Source organism: Micropterus salmoides, unplaced genomic scaffold (assembly GCF_014851395.1).
Source record: "Micropterus salmoides isolate LMB-PRFRI ecotype aquatic unplaced genomic scaffold, ASM1485139v1 Ms_hic_scaffold_19, whole genome shotgun sequence".
In the NCBI taxonomy this organism is placed as follows: domain Eukaryota; kingdom Metazoa; phylum Chordata; class Actinopteri; order Centrarchiformes; family Centrarchidae; genus Micropterus; species Micropterus salmoides.
In genome coordinates, this window is record NW_024041039.1 from 9300812 (window position 1) to 9320926 (window position 20115).

Consider the following 20115-nt stretch of genomic DNA (forward strand, 5'->3'; position numbering starts at 1 on the left):
CCACCAGACTGCAGAGCAGCTTTTCCCCCCAAGCTATCAGGCTCTTAAACTCTAATTCATCCTCAGCATTGCTCTATCAATTGTAGTTTATTCTGTTTACAATACAATATAATTGTTTTCATATTGATGTATATTGTCTGCTATGTAGCAGAAGGGAGTAACAAACTCCCTGTTGTACCTGTTGTATTGTGACAAATAAATCAACCTTCTACCTTGTCCCATGTACTTGGCATTGGTGAATATATCATTCACCAATATCATCCCTTACTAAAACAAATGATAAATTAAAGTACCACACTGTTAGCTTTGCATTAACTTGAAATCACAATGTACTTTATATCACTGCCAACCATTCAGCTATTCAACACAGAATGAAAATAAACTTGTAGAGACTTTTAATTTCTTTGAGATATATATAGCAAGGATTTACTTATCTTTACATTTTTTGGTTAGTTATTTTTAAAAAAATGTCTGTCTTAAGTCTGACATATCAGAGCTCCCCCTGAACACACTAAAAGGGAGGGTTATCCAGAACAGTCCCTGCTCACAGCTGCATTACTGTAACACATAATTAGTAAAGCAGAATAATGTTTACTTTAATAAATTACCTCACTTGATACATTTTCAAATGTAATTTCATGCTAAACTTACATTAATAGAAAAGAATGCCTGTCTGGAAGGATCCTTCCAGGGGGGGGGGGTGGGGGGGAATCAAACCTTTAAACCTTTAACAGTGAGCGCACAGCAGGACCTCTCTCTTGTGTGCCTCTCTCACACAACCCCAAGGGCCTTGAAACATTTCATCTCAGCTGCTATTTTTAGCTTCTCTCTTGACAGTGTGGGACGCATTTAGAGGGATGCATAAGATGCAAACATTGAGCCTTTGTATGTGCACATGATGCTCTGCACTCCACAGAACAGGACTTCACTCAATATGTCCCTCGTAGACTTAAAGAGCCTGACCTTTCTGCTCCTGTCGCCCCAGCGCTAAATCAATGTCTCGATAGAGAACAAGCACACTATGTTCTTGTTCCATGAGAGAGGTGTACTCATTCTTTGCCTGTCAATATTTAAAACAGAGACCATGCACATTGGTCACTACATAATCATATAAAGTGCATGACCGCTTGTCAAGTACTCCAGATGTATGCAACGATCAGTTCAGATTTCTATTGTCCCACCAGATGAAATTCCCTTTGCAGCAAGGTACATAAACAATAAATAATAAAAAACAAATAAGACAGCTGACCATTGCTAAATCCCTCCATGAACAGCGATTATCCACTCTTAGCTTAGCAAGGGGGTCGTGTAAGAGCAATACATGGCGTTCAGAGTGTTCGGAGGGTGGTGTCTTTTTTTTTTTACCTTTCCAAAACCAAGAACACACGAGTAAAACTCTAGAAATGGATGAAACAGTATGTTTATCTTCTCTTCCCTAAGCTGCAGTTGTTAACATTGTCTAATCCAACTTCACACATCCACCATCCCGTCTCAGTAAACTTAATCCAGCGTCCTCCTCATTCCCCTCCCATCGCTGGCACCAGCGCTATCTCTGCCTGTGGAGACACAACACACAGGGAGTCAAACATGTGGGAGGACAGTGAGTACCTCTATATCGGTGTGTGTAGTATTTCTGACAGGGTGATGTGGGGAAGCTTTCCCAGCCTTGACAACATGCGTCAACAGGATTTATAATCCTCCGTGCAGACACTCAGAGCATCATATCTTTCTTCGTTCTAGCAACAAAAATACCATGCATGTAGAAATCCAAGGTCAAACAACACCTGCGGGGTCAGGCTCCTGAAATGGGATTTATGTTTGCATTCGCTGGTATTGCCTGTTTTGGTTTCGACTGGCATGCAGAGTTTGGGGAAGTGAAATGAACAGCTTTTTAGGGACAGTTTAAGTTTCTGGACTTTGCACAAGGTGCCCGAAACCCAAACACCTCTCCAGTGAGGTTAAATATTTGCTTTTGTCCCTTTCCTTTTCCTTTCTACAACACAGTATTCTCCCTATAGCCCCTTTGTCCTCTTTACCAGAGCTACATGTCCTCTATTTTATCCTGTTTTTTTTTGTAGCGTAGATTGTGTTGTTATACTAAAGGTTTAAGTTTACAGCTCTGATTTAGACTCAGCACAGATAATAAAAGTAAGGTTGCTTAAAAATGCTGTGAGACACTTGGCATCTTCTTGATAGTTGTACCCTCAGCCATGATCTGCACTCCCTGCTTGCTGTAAATGAGTTATGATATGAAGACAACATGCCAGAAATAAGCTTCTCTTTTGATGTTGTACATCATGTCAGCTTTTCTAGATGGTTTACTGTGGAAAGTGACAGGCCAGATGGAAGCGAAAGGAAACGGAAAGAGACAGATTCACACCAGAGCTGGAAGGTTCAGATCTAATCTGATGGTTTGGGTGCAATGTGAACTGAAAAAGCACACAGTGTGTTCTTTTCATCTTTGATCCGACCACATTTGCTTCAGATCACTGTCATCTTAACTCCAGGAGATGACCAGGAAAAGTCATGACAAGCTTTGAAACAATCACTAAAGCAAACGTCAGCGATAGCTTCAATATTACAAGTCAAGTTTCCCCCAAGTGTTCACTCTATTACTGCTTGACAACTTCATTTTGTCTCATGTTGTGAATTTTCGCAATGAGCAGAATAATAAAAATGCATCGGACTCAGTGTGCAAGATTTCTTTGCTTTGTCATTGTATGAGGGTTTTTAAAGAACGCATACAAGAAATGCAGACTTGGTGCACAAAGTTATTGCCACAGTGCTTGCATTTAGTTTGGGGCTTTGGATAAACCTGTCACCTGTAAAAAGTTTTGTCCTGATCACCCTCCCCACTCTTACTTGGCACTCAACCCCCACTCAGAGAATGTTTTTATTGCGGTAAAGGAGGAGGCAGTCGTAACAGGAGGGTGAGCTTCAATATCCTGCAAAAAACAAAGTGCCACGCTGACCTACCTGTTTTTCGGAACATTAACCTGCATGCGTTGACATTTTTACTTTGGGATGATACATTAGTTAGTACAACATTTGTGATGCAGTTACTAAGAGTAGACAATGGGGATCAGCGCAAACTTATATGCACATTCCAGTGGGGGTGGGGAGGAGCTGAAGGAGGTGGGGTGTTTGTTTTGTTGTTGCAGCCTTTTCACGACCTCCGGCTCTGTAACCTCTACTGCCAGGAAGAATCAGTGATTGCAATCAACACTAATCCCTGAGACACACTAACAACAGATTTTCTAATCCCCGTTGTGACAGTCCTCCATAAACCTGATGTGAATTGTTGGACAAGGTTAGCCCCAGTGATTTATGACTCAGGAACAACCAGTGACCTGTGATGGAACAGACAATAACACGCTGACTGACAGCTGCTGTTGAGATTTCACCAAAAGGTAAACATCTTAATTCATGTTAATGGACTTTGGATGTGCTTGGGAAGTAACAATAAACCCTGGTCTTTCAATGTGCAGCTAATCACTCGTAACTTGGGTAACGGTAGCTGATGGACTTTTTTAGGGGGAGGGGGTGTTTCAAGGTGTCCTGTGTTTGTGCACACAACATCAGTCACAGGGAAACTGCTTACTCAGGAGCTTTTCACTGACACACCATAACCTTGACTGCCAGACAACACATAATATTAATATATGGTAGTTATAAATAGCACAAGTCATGACATATACACCAGCCCCAGGTGGTGAGATCTCATAGTTCAGTTGTATGCTAGTTTTATTACGCTGTATACATATTTACAAAAACAAGTCATATTGATATAAAAGAAAATTATTGTCAACCCAAGCAGAAGACAAATCTGGTTGTGACCTTAAAGGACAAAGTCTCTGATGAACTTGACTTGAATTTGGCAGACAACCATCTATGCATTCCTTCTTACTAACCTTGCTCAAAGGCACTAAAGCCAGCTGTGACTGACCAAGTCACACTGAACCCTTGATCTCTGGCTCTGGCCTATCACAGCAAAGTTAAAAAAGCACCGACAGGCAGAGAAAATCTATAATTGTTTACGATTGTTATAAAAAGGTCCATTAGCCATCTATCTCAACAGCATGTTCAAAATTCGTCTGAACAGATCTTTTATTGGTCAGAGAGGCCACACATGGACACATACATTTTGTATCACGCAATCTCTCCGAATCGCATTCAGTACCTGCAATGAATAATTTAGCACATATATAGCCCATCAGTGATCTTTATGAAAGTGATGCCCAGGGCTAAGGGTAGTTACAATGAATGTTTGAGAGCTTCAAAGTGAGATATAAACCATTTGAGAACATGACACCCTGTCTAACAAAATGAACTGTGGACACAATAAAGGCAAATGCAACAAAATGCTGTCAAATGTACTAAATGTTTATGTGAGCAACATAAGACCTTTCGTTGACAAAATCCTTCTTCCAACTACAGACTGGATCTGGACTTCAGCAACATCATATAAATAATCTATGAAAACTAGCAATTGTGCTATTGTGTCACCATACACCTTTCTGTTACCAGTTTCAACGATCAACAATTGGTGGTGGTCAAATACTTAGCAATGTGCCTGTGAAGGTAGTGAAGAAAGAAGACTACTAGCTTGAAAAGACGAGTGTAACATGAATGCTGTGTGTGTGTGTGTGTGTGTGTGTATATATATATATAAAATATTTAAAGAAAGTATTTTTGAATGCTTCATGAGGATAGGATAATGAGGACAAGGACACACACAATGCCAAACGCTGAATGTACCATATACATATTTGTTTACATTCAGCGCTATTCACCAGAACGCATTATATATCCTTGAGGTCTAACAAACATGTTGAATGTATTCCTCATAAAAGACTTGCATAGTATTTATCCTGCGTTGTTAACATCCATGTTTACTAGCTTGCAGTCTTGTTCCTCACTGCCTTTGTTGTCGCATTGCTGCATTTCTTGTTGCATTACTGTAACCTGTAGATTATTGGAATGGGGGAAACCACTGGTAGTAATGTGTTATGTGACCTGTGTGCGTTGTCGTGCGCATGCACAAGACAAACTAAACATGGACCCAAAAATAGTCCATAGTACTACTAGAGATATAAAAAAAAATCCACAGGGTACTTTAATTAATTTATCAAAACCATTTAAATTACTTTACACACACATTTTCCCTTAAACACAAGAAGTGGTAGAGAAAATACAAAATTGACATAGATTCATCAAAAAGAAAGTTATGTTGCTCAATTTGTAATTTGTCTCCGGGGAATGCAGTGCAGAAACACCACAGCAATTAATGCTTGTCAAGAAAGATGTCTTCCAAGTTGATAATTATTTTTCCTAGAGGAAGTACTGGTAGCATATGTGTAAGAATAATGCAGCGCTTGCTGAGCCTTTGGAGAGCTGCCAGGTGGCCGTGTGAATGCACGGGGACAAGGCCAGGTATGACAGCTGGTGCTTAGCGCTGGCCGTATTGAGCCACAGCTACTAGCATGACCCCATGTTGCTATATTAGCCATGTGGATGCCATATCAAAACAAAACAACGTCCCTCTGCATCCAAAACACTCAGATAGACATAATGTATACTGTATCCAGGCTCATATTTCTGACTCTGATATAACAAAGACTCATTAAAATCAGGGACCAACATGGAGCTACAATGAAATGGTTCTGTCTAGTATTAGTGTTTTTCGCTGATGTATTTAGATTTTATCATCCAGTAAAGTGGTAGATGCCCTTTGAACTCAGAATATGGACAGAAACCCCGGTGTGATGTTTCTGCATTTTAGAAAGGCCTAAAAAAGATACCCACTAAGAGAAAACTCACTGTTTATATACATTTGGTTTTTTACCCCCAACTAAAAGTATGTCAATATACTGCATTTGTGTATCTATATATATAAATAAACAGCAAAGGATGGCTTTCCCGACAATATCCCACATAACATATACATTCTGCATATGACCTGTGTATACTACTGCAGTATAGGCTAACATAAGCACACTGAATGAAGCCAGTGTGATGTTACCATTGTGTATTCTTTTCACTGTACCATCTGGTGACTCACACTCCTCCATCCCCTCTCCATTACTCTATCTTTCTTTCTTTGTTTATATTTCCCTCTGTCACTCTGTGCTGCACCGTTCTCCAGCGAGAAGCGCAGTGAGACACGAGCCGGTGACCGTGCAGATGTGAGAATGACTTGAATGTTTTAGCGGCAAATGCTTGGCCCTTTTGTGTCAGCAACACAGCATCAATTGTCTTTGCCAAACAATGAAAACATGCTGTTGGTGAATCACATTTTATTAACAAGGAACAGAAATAATGTTCAAATCTAGAGGGAAATGGGGAAAATGACTTGCATTTGCTATGAAAAGATGCACCACAGCAGTTTTGTGTGTACATTAAGTTGACAATATAACTGTCTTGCTGTCTAATCTCTGCTCCATTATTTCTACTTAGAATGCCATTACCGGTGCCACAGAGAAATTAATGGATTCTCAGACAGCATCTGAAGAGGGCTTTGGCACAATAACTTAGATCAATGCCCTCATTTATCTGCCTGCCTGCAGGGATCCCAGCTGGTTTCTACCATACTGTTCTTCAACTAACTTCATAGCGCACCAGGGCTTCAGAATTACAGCTGCACTTTCCTTACAATATTGCAAGATGAGGAAGTTCATTCTCAAAAAGTGGTCTGTTACAATATTGCTCTCCAATAGAATTACTGCACTCTGGAGTGTACCTTGTAGTCTTGCTTTCACCATAACACTTTGTAATTTATATTCTAAGCAGACACCCCTCCCTTATTTCCCTGAGGGGTTAGAATATTGAATCAAGGATCTCATGCAACTGACCAGCTAACTGCCTTATTGCCTGCACATAAAAAAAAAATACATAAAAATAAACTTGACCAGCAATATCATACAGATAGTATTGTTTTATGTAGCACTCAAAACCAGAAAGCTTCCACCTCTCTTGACCCAACATTGTTCAGTTAGATTGGTATGTATCCTTACGTAACAGACCACCAGATGACCGCAATTAAACCACATCTGCTGCGCTTTGATTGAATGCACGGCTTCTTAGATTTCATGTCTGAGCTCCAATGAGATTCAAAAACACATGCTTGTTGTCAGATTTAAACTGCAGCAATTTACATGCATTCTTTTGAAGGCAAGTTAAATTATCAAGCATGCTCGATTGTTGTAGTGTGCAGATAAAACAAAGTTTCTGTAAATTTTTGGAATAAATGTAATAAATAATGATAACTGCAATAAATGTGACCACACTACAATTATGCTTGAACAAATTCTCTCCAACCTGTAACCAAAAGGTGACAGGACAACCCTGTTCACAAACTATCAACGTTTGGATAGCTTTTTATGTTTTTGTTTTTTTTTAAGTTGCCAGTATACTCCTTGTGCTCCTTGAACTACTTGTCAGACAGTCGATTCAGGAACAACCAGTGACCTCCTCTCCACACCTTTCCAACGTCAGATTAGGAGGAGGCTGCGTTCGACCACTTCTGTAATTTTCCGAAACCGACTATCCAACATTTACAACCACTGAGAAAGGAGCCTGTGTTTCAACTTCTCATATTTTACTTTTCATGTGAACAACCGAGTGCAACACTATGAATGTCTACCAAGAGTGACTGAAAATGTGTTTTCAGTCACACATTTAAACAATATCCAAACTCCTCCCTCTCTATGATGGCTGGCTTTTTTGTTCAAGGGTGGACCTTCGTAACAACTATAAACATGTTTGAAACTTTGTATAAACTAGTTCTGTTCAAGCATAACCCAACCCTTAGTTCCAATGTAGGCTGTGGCTCAGGAAGTAGAGCGGATCATCCACTAACCAGAAAGTCAGTGGTTTGATCCCTAGCTCCTCCACTAGTTGAAGTGTCCTTGGGCTAGACACAGAGCCCCAAATTGCTCCTGATGGCTGTGCTGTGAGTGTGTGTGAATATATTAATTTCTATTTCTGCTGAGGAGTTGGCACCTTCTGTGGTATCCTCTGCCATCAGTGAATGAATGTGTGTGAACGGGCTAAAGACAGTGGAAACATTTTGGTGAAGGCCATTTCCTGTTTGAACATGACAATCCCCGCTGTGCCTTTTGGACATCTGAGTTTGGTGTTGAAGAACTTGACTGGCACAGATTCCTGACCTCAATCCCATCCAAAACCTTTAGAATGAACTGAGAGCCAGGCTGCATCGCCCAACATCAGCGTCCGACATTACTCCTGTGACTGAAATTTTTGACAACAACAATGCATGAGTGTAATGTTTGGGTGTTCACTTACTTTTGGCCATGTAGTTTTTATGTTTTAGTCACCTGGACCGGACCACACACTGAACCCCTATGTGCTTTGTCATCTGTAAGTAGCTTTGAATTATACGTAACATTTCTAAAGTGGTGATCCATAAAATTCTTGCTGTTGTGTATTATAGCATATGTTTTATTTTGCTTTACAGCTTTTGTAAATGGTTACAGTAGATGGCTAAAGGTTTAACCACTTCTGTGCTTCATCAATCTGCAAAACAGAAAAAGGTTTGCAACGATTTGTAGCTTTTACCTTGTTTGGGGGTTGGAGTAGCTGCATGTGTCACATTAGGCCAAGGGAAAGGCTAATGGCAAGGACTCTCTATGATGAATGAAGTCAAGGGGGGTGGGGGGTGAGGGGGTGTACTCATCTTCCCTTGGGAAGACAGAAACACACAGAGGGTTACTTCAATTAGTCAGATACTGCCAAGACAAAAAGCCCAACCTGCTCCCCGCTGCATCTTCGCTCCAGCCAGAGTCAGCTAATCAAATGAAGACAGGGAGGATACAGACAAAGACTGGAAGCACTCTGCAGTTTAAGGAGGGAGAAAGATGGGGGGATATAAGCTTTACAAAATTTCAGGTGTTATATTTGCAGTGCATTCGTTACTGTGGTTTTGGTTTGTGTTCAGTAAAGTTTTTTTTTTGTTTGAGCAGACAAAGAGTCTTTATATGAGTAGTCCACAAGGAACTGGTGGGGAGAATAAGAGAGGGCAGAGAAAACTGCTTGGGTATAAACTGTTGCGTAACTCAATTGGCGGTAAAAGGTGCTGCCAGAGTTAAGAGGTGTTATTGGGGAATCACACACCACTCCAAATCATCAATCATCAAACCATCAAATGATATTAAGATATACATTTTCTTAGCTTCAAACATGACAGTAACCTGATCAGTTCTGTGTCTGATCCAGGGATTGAGGATTTGTGGTCTGCAGGGTTTTTTTCAAGATAATGGTGTCTGGGTAGCTTTGTTGTTCACAGGTCCCTTTCTGATCTCACTTCAAAGCCGTGTGCAATGTGGGCCGCGGGGGTTTAGCCTGGCTTGACCAGGCACACTTCCGCGCCCCTTTTCATGTTTGGCACTCCATTTCTCTCTCTCTGACAAGTAGTAGCAGTAGAGTGTGGGCCCCCCGAACACTAATTACAGGTCACCATGTCAACTAACAGGGGCTCTCCCCACTTTTAAACCTACGGCTGACGTCTTGGAGGGGAGGATCCTGTATACAAGGAATTTATCTTAATAAACATGGAGATGAAGCATGTGATTTATAATCATGACACAGCCTGTGTACACTCAGAGATTTGCATTTTTCCTACTTATGTTAGGCTGGTGATGCTTTAATATCATAGCATTTTCTTGGCTCCCAACATTCCTTTTTCCCTTCCAACTGCTACTACTAATTACTACTCTTTGGCTCCAGTTTTAATGATAAGTTAGAAGCACAAAAACATGACAGTCTGCAAGAGAGGTCTCCTTTATTGCTTGTTTATTTTAGGCCATCAATTATTCAAAAGCCTTGATGTTGTAATAGGCTATGCCAATTAGTAATTGTAAATATGATGCAAATTACTGTGAATGTTCAACTATTTAAAACATGACTTTTGGTTTAAAGTCTGTTTGACTTTGACAACTTGACTCTCCCAACAAAAGTCAACTACTCTGCTATAATAATTAAAATAAGTCATATAGGCTGCATTATGATGATTGTATGCCCTATGATATCACAAAAATATTTTATAGCTGGCCCTTGGCATCCTTCCTTTATCCTTGTTAAAAGATTTATTACATGGTTACTACTGGTCAGAAAAGGGACATAAAAGATAACCAGCTGCAGAGCGTCGTTGATCCGGACATAAAAAAAAGAAAAAAAGAAGATATATCACAAAAGTTTTTCTGGAAGCGCTTTTAATACATACGTGCGGCGACGCCGTTACTATTTATCCCCGCGCCGACTTCCAAAATAAAATGAATGCGGCAGAGCTCCAGTCCTGCACAGTGGAGAGGAATGGAATGAGAGGCAGCCGTGGGCGATACCAAATCTGGCTTCCATAAGGGGGTGCACTGAAAGAGTCACGGCAACTCTCGAGATTAAAAGGCGTAAACACACACACTAATGAGGTGAAGTATATTACTGAGTACATATTTTATTCATTAAATTATATGTTTTGCCTATGACTATTTGTGTAACGACACACTCTTCATCTTCATCCCGGTCCTCCCCCTCTTTTACGCGAACACCCACCGCACATGTCTCCTATGTACTTGTGAGAGCTCCAGCGGGGGCAGAATGTGGTTCCAGTCGAGGGCGGCAGAACGAGGACTTTTCTCCGAAACTTATTCAAGTCGTCCCCAAACTGTGGATTTTCTTTTCCTTCTGTTTTTTGTTTTTTGTTTGTTTTTTGTAAGAACGCAGATTAAACCGTTCGGATTAATAATTTTATCAAAGGAATACCTTTGTTTTCTCAGCGAAAGGTGAGTTTTGCTGTGCTGGCTGGACGATTTGAATGCCTTTAACGTTAACCGTTTTAATACGTTAAGAGTGGGAATCTTAACGGTTAACGTTACTGCTTAAGCTTGCAATTAACGTTAACTTCAAAGTCATTTCAGCAACTCTAACCCAGTCTTTTTATTTATTTGAACATGCGTATCAGTTTCTGGGGGTGTTTTTGATGTGTTTGAAGCTGTTACAAGTCGGGGCAGCTGAAGTTGTGTTGGTTGTTGCTTCGCTATCAGTGATGCTGCCAGGGGGACGTTAATGTTATTTTACAGAAAATTTTGCCACGAAATAAAACCGAGTCGAGTTTTTTTTTACTGTTAGTTGAGGCAATTTACTTAATTTGATGCCGACTCTTTCAACCGGTTAAAGCACGACACTTGGTTCATAGTGAATTAGAACTAATAAATGTTTGCTCACTTATTTAATCGTGCAAGTTGCCAACTTCATCACGTAACGTTACGTTACTCATCTTGTACAAACTTTGCCTGAAATCCAACCAAAGCGAAGATATGGTGTAAAATTAGTCTATTTCTCCATTGTATGGTAACGTTAAAGTCCCTTTTTTAAAGAGTAGTTAAAATTCCTTCCTTGTCGTGCCATTACCATGCCAGTAATTCCTCACACATCCACCGACGTCACCTCCAACAACACTGCAAAGTTAGTGTGTTGAACGGCACAAAATAATGGTTAATCCATGCTTATCAGTCCTGTTTGGAGCTGCAGACATCTCCTTCATTTCTTCTGACCAAACTGCAAGGTTGTTTTCCTAGTACCTTCTTAGGAATGTCAAAAGTCCCCCCTGTTTAATATTAGACCAGAGGGCAATCAGAAAAAAAGGTAATGGGAATCGTCACGTTGTCCTACAAAGTGTAAGCATTGTTTGTGTGCACCGTTTTTAAATAAATAAATTTAAATTTAATAATAATAGTTCGCCATGCTGTGGATTATCTTAATGGTTTTACTGTCAAGGCAAATTACCCTGTTTGCAGAGATGTCATAATCAGATGTTGAGTTCTCCCTGGAGCTATTGGGGACTCAATGGCCTGCTTATGGGCCCTTCAGCAGAGAGGATGCTTTGCCATCTGAACTTGTGTCCTGTTGGTGGTTGTTTTAACTACCCTGTCACTCATATACCCATTGCAAGTCATAATGAGGTTAGTAATGTAGTGTAATAAACAGTTGTTGCATACAATGTTGCACAATGGTGTTTGTTGCATTTCTGAAACTTTTTTCAGCAATTTTCAAATGATATAAAAACTACTGGCTTGCTCTGCAGACACCAGCATGGTCAGCCAGCGGGATCCCCTGTTGAAACTCATCCAGCACACCTGATAGGTTAATCCCCAAGCATACAGTTTGTGACATGCCCAGGTCTCTCCTTTAGCTAAGGGGGAAGACAGAAGAAAAACATCCTGTGTTTTTGTGACCATGACACTCTTGGCTCAATGTTGTAACCGAGCAAAGTGAATGGTAGAGAGACACGGTGCAGGTGCTGTCTGGACAGGAAGAGCTCTGCTTGAGTAGGAAACAAAAAGGAAATGTGTGTACAAAGATGGTTGGTGTGCGTACCAGTGACTCATTCTGATGAATTCTTGTTGGAATGTGTGATGGGATGGCCCATAATTGCACAAGGCAATCCCCCCACCCACGTAACGGATATGTTTTGCTCTCTCATTTTGGAGCTTTTCGTCTTTATTTTACTGTGCTTGTGCTTTCATGAAACCATATGACATTGTTAGTTGTTATACACACGCTTCAGTAAATGCTGGATCTATTGTTTTTGTGACTTTATCAGTGATTTTCTCAGTTTTAAAGTCCGGATCAAAAGCTCAGCTAGATCCTCAGCCTCGGGGCTGGCTTCCTCTGAAGCTAAAACCTGCCTTGAATACAAAAACTGTTAGATACAGCACCTGAACTGAAGAAGAAAGTATCTGTGGTGCTATATATAGGTAACTGGAGATAACCTGTTACACGCTTTTTACATAATTGTCTACGAACAATGCAAATTTTCCCAGGGAAGTCTGTAACATGCTTGGAGGGGATTTTCATATTGTTCCAGATGCTAGTTTATAAAATGCTCTCTCCTGAATTTATCACTCAATCTGCCTTCGGCCTTGTTGCTGGAAGATAAGACGTAAGAGGAACCACATTTTGAGTGTTGGGACAATGTAACTGAGGACTGAGAGTGCCACAGGTCCATGAGAAAGGATGAGATTACTGTTATTGCCATAAAGAAGGAGAAACCTTATCTGTTACTGTCTGACTGCATGTGTTATCTCCCCTGCTTCTAGAGTATGTGGGTTTGTATGCATTCAAATGTTATTGGTGTTAGTTATACAGGTGCCCTGAGCTCTCCACTCATATCACTTTACACTATCTCGTCCATGTTGCTGATCTTGGGTGCAATCCTTGTATCTCAGGAACATCAACGTTTAAAGAGTTGATAAAAACAGCCAGATTTCCAGAGGAGTGGACATGTGTTTTTAAAGATTAACCTTGTCGTATTATTTTTTTTTTGACTGGATTTGTGTTCTTGTGTGTCCAGAAAATGCTCAACAGCAGACCGCACAAACCCCAATGTCAGCGTTGCATACCTTTTCTGCAACTGCAAGGATGTTGCATGAGTCCTCACATCCATGTCTCAAGTGCACCAAAGGGGACAGAAGAAAAAAATAGATCAGTTCTTCCTGCATTTGTCTCCATTTCTCCCCTTTTCCATGGATTGTGTTTTTGTTGCTCCTTTGCTTACTTGGCCTTCTTAGTGGAGATAGAGTCTTTTCAAGGAAGTGGACCAGAGAGAGTTAACCTGCCAGCATCCCCTGAGGATATTACCAGCTTATCTCACACGCTTCTCACTACAGCATTCACTGTTTCCTGTAGTAAATTTTGTTGATTTGGGTAGGAATAGTAGAAGGTCGTCATGCATATGTTTATAAAAATAGTTTGTTAATAAACTATTTGTTTACCAAGTGACTGTGAAAAGTGAATTCATGCAGCTGTTTCAAGTTTCAAATATTACACACAATATTTTTCCCGAAGAAAAAGACGTGCCACGTTTAAGTCTTGCGATTCTCCTCAGGTGTGACAGTGTAAGTAATTGTAAACAATCCTGTTGCACACAGGATGCCAATGAAACAACCCTTTTCATTCTGTCAAAACGAAAGACGCATGAAACAAAACAACAGGGTTTGGTTTGTTATAATTGCAGCTCATTTTTTAACCCTCTCCTTTAAGGCTGCTTGCCCTATTTTGAGTAACGTAATGGTCGGGTTGACATCTCCGCGGTGTGTTGCACTGCGATTGCTAGTTTGGAGGGGTTAGTCATGCACTGTCCAAGCCTGAATGCTGGGCGGGGAGGGAGCGACTGCTGACTCTGTTCTAACATGTCTGGCAGTGCCGGCGGTTTGAGATGTGTGTGTGTGTGTGTGTGTGTGTGCTCTCACTCCTTGCTTAGAGCCACATGGAAGCCAGATGTTATGAATGTTGAAATAATTTTTTCCATATAGGTAACTTGCGTTGTACTTCACTGAGAACTAACTGAGTTTTGAACTTTTCTGCTTGAGCTCTTCTTTGTCATTGTTGACAAAGAACTGACATGTTAAAGGGTGTAAAAGGGGTTAGGGAAAATGCTGAATCCCATTAAAATTGTAATTCTACGATTCTTTATTAGTTCACAGATTTCAAAAATATTTTTTGTTAATGGTGGTTTGTTGACAGAGTGAAAAGGGCAGAACATCACAAGAGCATACAAGAGTCATTTGGTGGTTCATCTTCAAAAAAGACAATTACTGTCCTAATAATTAGCTTGATTATTTCATGAATGCTTCATATGAACTCCAGCCAACGCACATATCACAGTATATCACAATATAAAACTTTCGGCCAATTCTGATCAGGTGTAGAAAATAAACGGTTCCAAACTCTGTTTCATTTCCAAAGACCTCTAGCTGTACAGTGTTGTGGAGACCCATGGATTTCCCTGTTACTAACTCTGCAGCAGAAACATTAGTAGCAACACAGCAGCCATTACTCCAGAACAACTTGCTCAATCAGTATTCCCATACACACTGGAGACTGTGACTTGCTTCCAAATAATTTAAGCTTTCTTTAGTAAAAAAGCTGCATACTCCCACACTTTTCTCTGCCTTTTCTTGTTTGTCAGATGGTGAACTTATCAAGAGTTGTTAGTCTAACTGCCCGTTATGGTTCATATTGCAATACATCAGATTAAAAACATGAGTGAGTGATTTTGCAATGGGGTAAGAGCCTGAAAATAGATGTATCAAAAAGTTTCCCATCCCTGATTTGAACCTTTATCTGACCATAAAGACTTTGCTAAGAAGGAGCAGTGATATTTCTTTCCACATCACATCTCATGGCACTGATAGCTGGTGCCACAAGTCTTACACTGTAAACCAACAACTGGGGCACTTGACAAGCTGGTGTGTTGCCATTTTGAAGGTTGTGACTGAATGCAGCCACTGAGAAAGACATTCGCTGTCACTTTCATAATTATATCTCCATCAAGAAGGAGAATGAGTCACCAGGCAGGGAGGTGCTCCAGCTTCTTAATCTGCAGTATTTCCTGAACAAATGATGCAAGGATGATAGAAAAATCAAAAGCCAAATGAGTCTTTCCCACTGAATTCAGATCATGTATGGTAAATAGTGGAGCTGTAGTTTCAGTGTCAGTTGTGGTTTAGGCTGAGGTCACCATCAAATTCCTTGGCTTTTCTTTGTGAATTATATAACAGCTTTACAATACCATGCTGTGTACAGGCCTTGTCCTTCAGTGGTTAATGAGCGTGACATTTGATGACGGAGGACACCCAGGCTTCTCAGATGCTGGATTTGTATGAGCAAACATATAGATATTTTACTTACCATGAAAGAAAATTGTTTTTACTGAGTCTGTCTGTGTTGTGTATAAATTACCATATTTGATCCTACTTTTATTGCTAAAATAAGGTTTAGGTTCTCAGACTTTCAGTTTGACTCTGGGACAGATTGTTTGTCCTCACTGCAAGCTCAGTGGAACTAGACATGCAGATGTCTGCTAGATGACCTTATGGGCAAGGGATCATGGGAATCAAGGTCTTAAATTGTGCAGTGTGTTGTCTCTCTGCCTGTGAGATTAGGCTTAAAGGCTAAAAACACACACAGAGAGCATCCAGGTATTTAGATGGGAGCAGCTAAACATGTCTCCAGGCTCTATTAATATCAGTGTCACAGTTATTTGTTTACACCGCCCATAGTCTGCTGAGAGCAGAGAAAGTCAAATATAAGACAACTTTATCAGAGTCAGAATAGCGTTATTTGCCAACTATAATACACATAAGAGCATGTTTCCGGCACATAAGGACAGGCGCTTCCCGACATCATGACATGCCAGCCAGAATCCAAAATAGATGTTTGGACGATCCAGAATTAGTGGTTTGGGTGGTCATGCGTGTCGCCCACTAGCGTGCTTCTTCCTGTTTATTTTTTAACACTCAGCTCCTCCTCTTTTAGTGTATCAGTAGGTTAAACAGAGAAGCGGAGCAGGGATGTCACTCAATTAAGGCTAATGCCGTCTTCTGACCAATGTGATTTAGAGCTACTCGTCAGCTCAGCAACGTTTCTCATCAGCTGAATAAACACATCTCTTGGCAGGAAACCGAGGGAAAAAATGACCAGTTCCCACTCAGATCCAGCCGTGGGCAATATTTATAAAAGTCGTGTCCTTGGAAAGCGAGCTCTTTAAATATTTCAGCAAGGGCAGTTTGTGTCAACATCTGCAGCCAATGAAACATGCTTCCTCCCCTATGATTGGTTGCATAAAACTAGGATTTGCTTTTTGTTGCATACACCCAACCTATTGTAAAGTCTTTCTTTTGATTTGCTCTTATATAAGTTCAAGAAATGTCCACAATATTGGATTCATTGTGGGAATGTAGTATAATAGTAGCATAACTTGGTCTGACCATGTGGTGTCTGTCAGATGGAAGTTTTAAATGATTACAGGTATTATTTTGTGTTCTTTTAATGATCTAAACATAATTTGTTTAGTGTGCAGTTCCATGTTTATATCCCAATTCAGTGCGTCTCTTTCAACAATTATTTTCATTATTTTGTAATCTGCTGATTACCGGTATTTTCGTTATTAACAAATTATTATCCATTATCAAAATAGTTGCAGATTTACAGAAATGGTTTCAGCACAGGTGATTCAAAGTGCTTTATAGTGCAGAGAAGAATAGAAAAAAAAATTCTGTAAAGGCAAAGATGGCTGTTATCCCGCCCCTCCCGCTAGAAAGCCAATCGTCTGCTTTTAACAGCCAAAGCGGGAATCATATTTTAGCCAGTCGTGTGGTTCCACTGACATAAGGGTCTGTTTTACTTATGTATAAATGGTGGGGAAAAACGCTTTTGAAACCTTATTTTGGGGCAAAGTCGTCAAATTTTTTTGCCGATATTTATTAGATTTTCCTGCTGATTCTATTCATCTTCAGTTTTCATGTCCAAGTGACAAGTAAATGCGCAGTTCTGGCTCTCTCCCCAGTCTTGTTAGTCTGAAATAGCGGCCCGGAGGCGTTGCCAAGATGGCAGCTGAGTGACATGACTTGCCCATAAGGACTTTGGCATAGCTGACAACCTAAAATTGTTTAATTTGACTCAACTAATGCACAAAATCACAATATATTTCACATGCTTTGCAGTGAAAGTACAACCTGTTCAGAAGCAGGCAATAAAAAAGTGAAAGTGATTTCACTAAAAAACTACAAATAGCCCCTTTAATCTTGTACACCAACTCTTTTACACTGGCACGAAAGAATGATTCTCCTGTGTGGTTGTGTGTTGATGATGCATGGCTTTTCATCTACTGTGAAAGAGTTTTGTTCCTTACAGGTAACCAATTAAGGGTAATGTTACAGATCAAGTGACTGCTCAGGGATGGGTGGGTGTGTGTGTGTGTGTGTGTGTGTGTGTGTGGAGTAGGCGGTTTCTTGAAGTGACAGGCAGTATAAAAGAAGGGTGACAGTCAAGTGGGTTCATGTGCATCAAAGATGGACCACTTTTCCTGACAGAGGATGCAACAAACTGTTGAAGCTATGAAAAGTCCGCACACAGATTTTCAGAACAAGCACATCCTAAAACCTGCTGTTGCAGGATGATGTTTGCGGGCACATGGAGACGTTGTCGTTGCTGCCCGCCGCGTACATCAGGAATCAAAGGCCGCCATTGTTGGAATGAGAAGCAGATGTTTGTGAGGAATTCTCCTGACTGCAGCAGTTTTTTCTTTTTTCATGCCTAGGCTTTGAGCACTCCCTCCCTTCTGCTCTCTCTTTCTCTCTCTCTCTGCTGTATATATCCACCCTGCATTCTCTCTCTTTCTTTTTTAGCTTTGACACATACTGTTCCTGAAGCTATTCTTAAATCAGCGTGGTGACAGCCTCCTTCAGGTGGCCTGTTCCCTAGTTTTTCTTTGGCTCCACCATCCCACAGTTGGACACAGAGACTCTCCACCCCTCTGATGTCAATGGAGGAGAGAAAGACAGAGATAGAGAAAGGTATAGTTGGGACAGAGGCCCTTTCTCTACATCTCACTGTGGGGTTTGGTGTCATGCCTGACTCTGAGGTTTGCCACGTTGACAGAATCCCTGTTTGAAGCTGAAAGGCAGGAGGAAGCCCAGTTGGCTGCTCTTTGTGCGTGTGCTGCTTTAGCTGGACTTTCGTATTGCATCACACTTTGCCTGCCAGTGAAAGGGGGATGGAAAGCAGCAGTAATTTCATTATCCAGCACTCTCTTCCCTCACACAGTGCTCCCGGTACACAGTGTGTAAGCAAATCCACCCTTTAGTTTCACAGTGGACAATCCCCTTTGTGGTGATGTGTCATGTGTAGACCAGACATGACACAATACACCATTAAACCCATAAATAATGACTATACTCGGTTATGCCCTGTCTCTCCAAGATACCAACATACGCATCCACTTTCACCGTTCAACAGTGTAATAAACGAGTTGAAACTAGGATGTGGTTGTGGAATCAGGAGTCATATTTCTGGATGAAAATGTGATATGATATGACTTCGACAGAACCCACTTCATGGGCCATTAACTTTTCTACTTGGAGACTAACTGGATGTGTGAATGTTTCCTCCTTGTACACAGATTTTAAACCCTGGCAAAAAACAAAACCCTAGGACAAATCGTTTTTAAAATGCTTCTTTAAGTTTTTAAAAAGGATTTGGAGTTGTAGTTGAATGGCATTTAACTACTTAAAGTCAGATACAGTAGCACCAGCTGAATGTTTCTAGGAAAGAAAAGCAAGCAACATTTTATGATATTCTAAGATGTCCAAACCAAGCTGCCTACATCAGGAAGATATCACATGGTGAACTGTGATTTTTCATGTGTGGGACTATTTCTTAGCAGAAAAAGTAGACTATTTTCGGACTGGCAGTAGTCTCCTACTTAAGCCAGATTTATAATTCTGTGTCGGGTCTACACCATAGCCTATGGCGAACGCTAGTTGGCTGTAGCGTTATAGCGTCCACTGTGTTGAGTTTTGCCGGCCGAAGAAGCTAACTTCCTGTTTAGCCCTCGGCTAACTTGAATGGGGGTTAAATGATATATGTGTGGCTCTTATAGACTTTTCAAATGTTAGAAGTAGATGTAAATCAAGCTTTAGTAATGAGACATGTGTCACAAAGTGAGTGAACGAATGTAAATGCACTCTTACTATGGGGAATATATTGTATAATTAAAGCATGATATGACCTAAACACATACAATACAGACGCCTAGTGTTGCAGCGGTGCTATCAACAGGTGAAATCCAATGCTAAGCTATACTGTAAAACAAAACCTTACACCTTATCCTAAGGCAGAGCTGCTGTTAACCCCCTGCATCAAGTACAAATCCAGTTTCAGCTGATATGGTCAAAGTTTTCCACTTTTTCTGTGTCTGACTAGGGGGTGCAGCAGTATACCCGTTTCAAGGTACATTATCTACGGTAAGGAATTTTGCCACATTAGTGTTGTAAAAAAAATCAAGTTTATATCAAGTCCCTCAGGACATAATATTTTGATATATTTTATTATAATAAAGTTTTTGTTCAACCAATCAAAAATTCTGTTTTCATTCCTTTAAAGGGTACTTTTTGTATTTTTCAACCTGGACAATGTTTTCCCATGTTTTTGTGTCTATGTGACTAATTAGGACAAGATTTTATGAAATTGGCCCAGTATTGATGGAGCGCTGCATTCAGCAAACGAGGGCAAGTAAGGTTCAGGTTGAAAAATACACTT

At 40.5% G+C, this 20115-nt stretch overlaps 1 protein-coding gene across 2 annotated transcripts in view; it reads left to right on the forward strand.

Annotated features, from left to right (window-relative positions):
- The window catches only part of frmd6 (FERM domain containing 6), a 66754-nt gene that overhangs the window by 25831 nt on the left and 20808 nt on the right, over positions 1 to 20115 (forward strand). Inside the window, exon 1 of one of the 2 annotated variants that reach the window (XM_038728662.1) lies at positions 10601 to 10796. The exons of the other annotated variant lie outside the window; for it this stretch is intronic. The gene's annotated coding sequence lies outside the window, so the exon portion shown is untranslated. Of the gene's footprint in view, positions 1 to 10600; positions 10797 to 20115 lie in introns of those variants that run through there. 2 annotated transcript variants of the gene reach the window in all.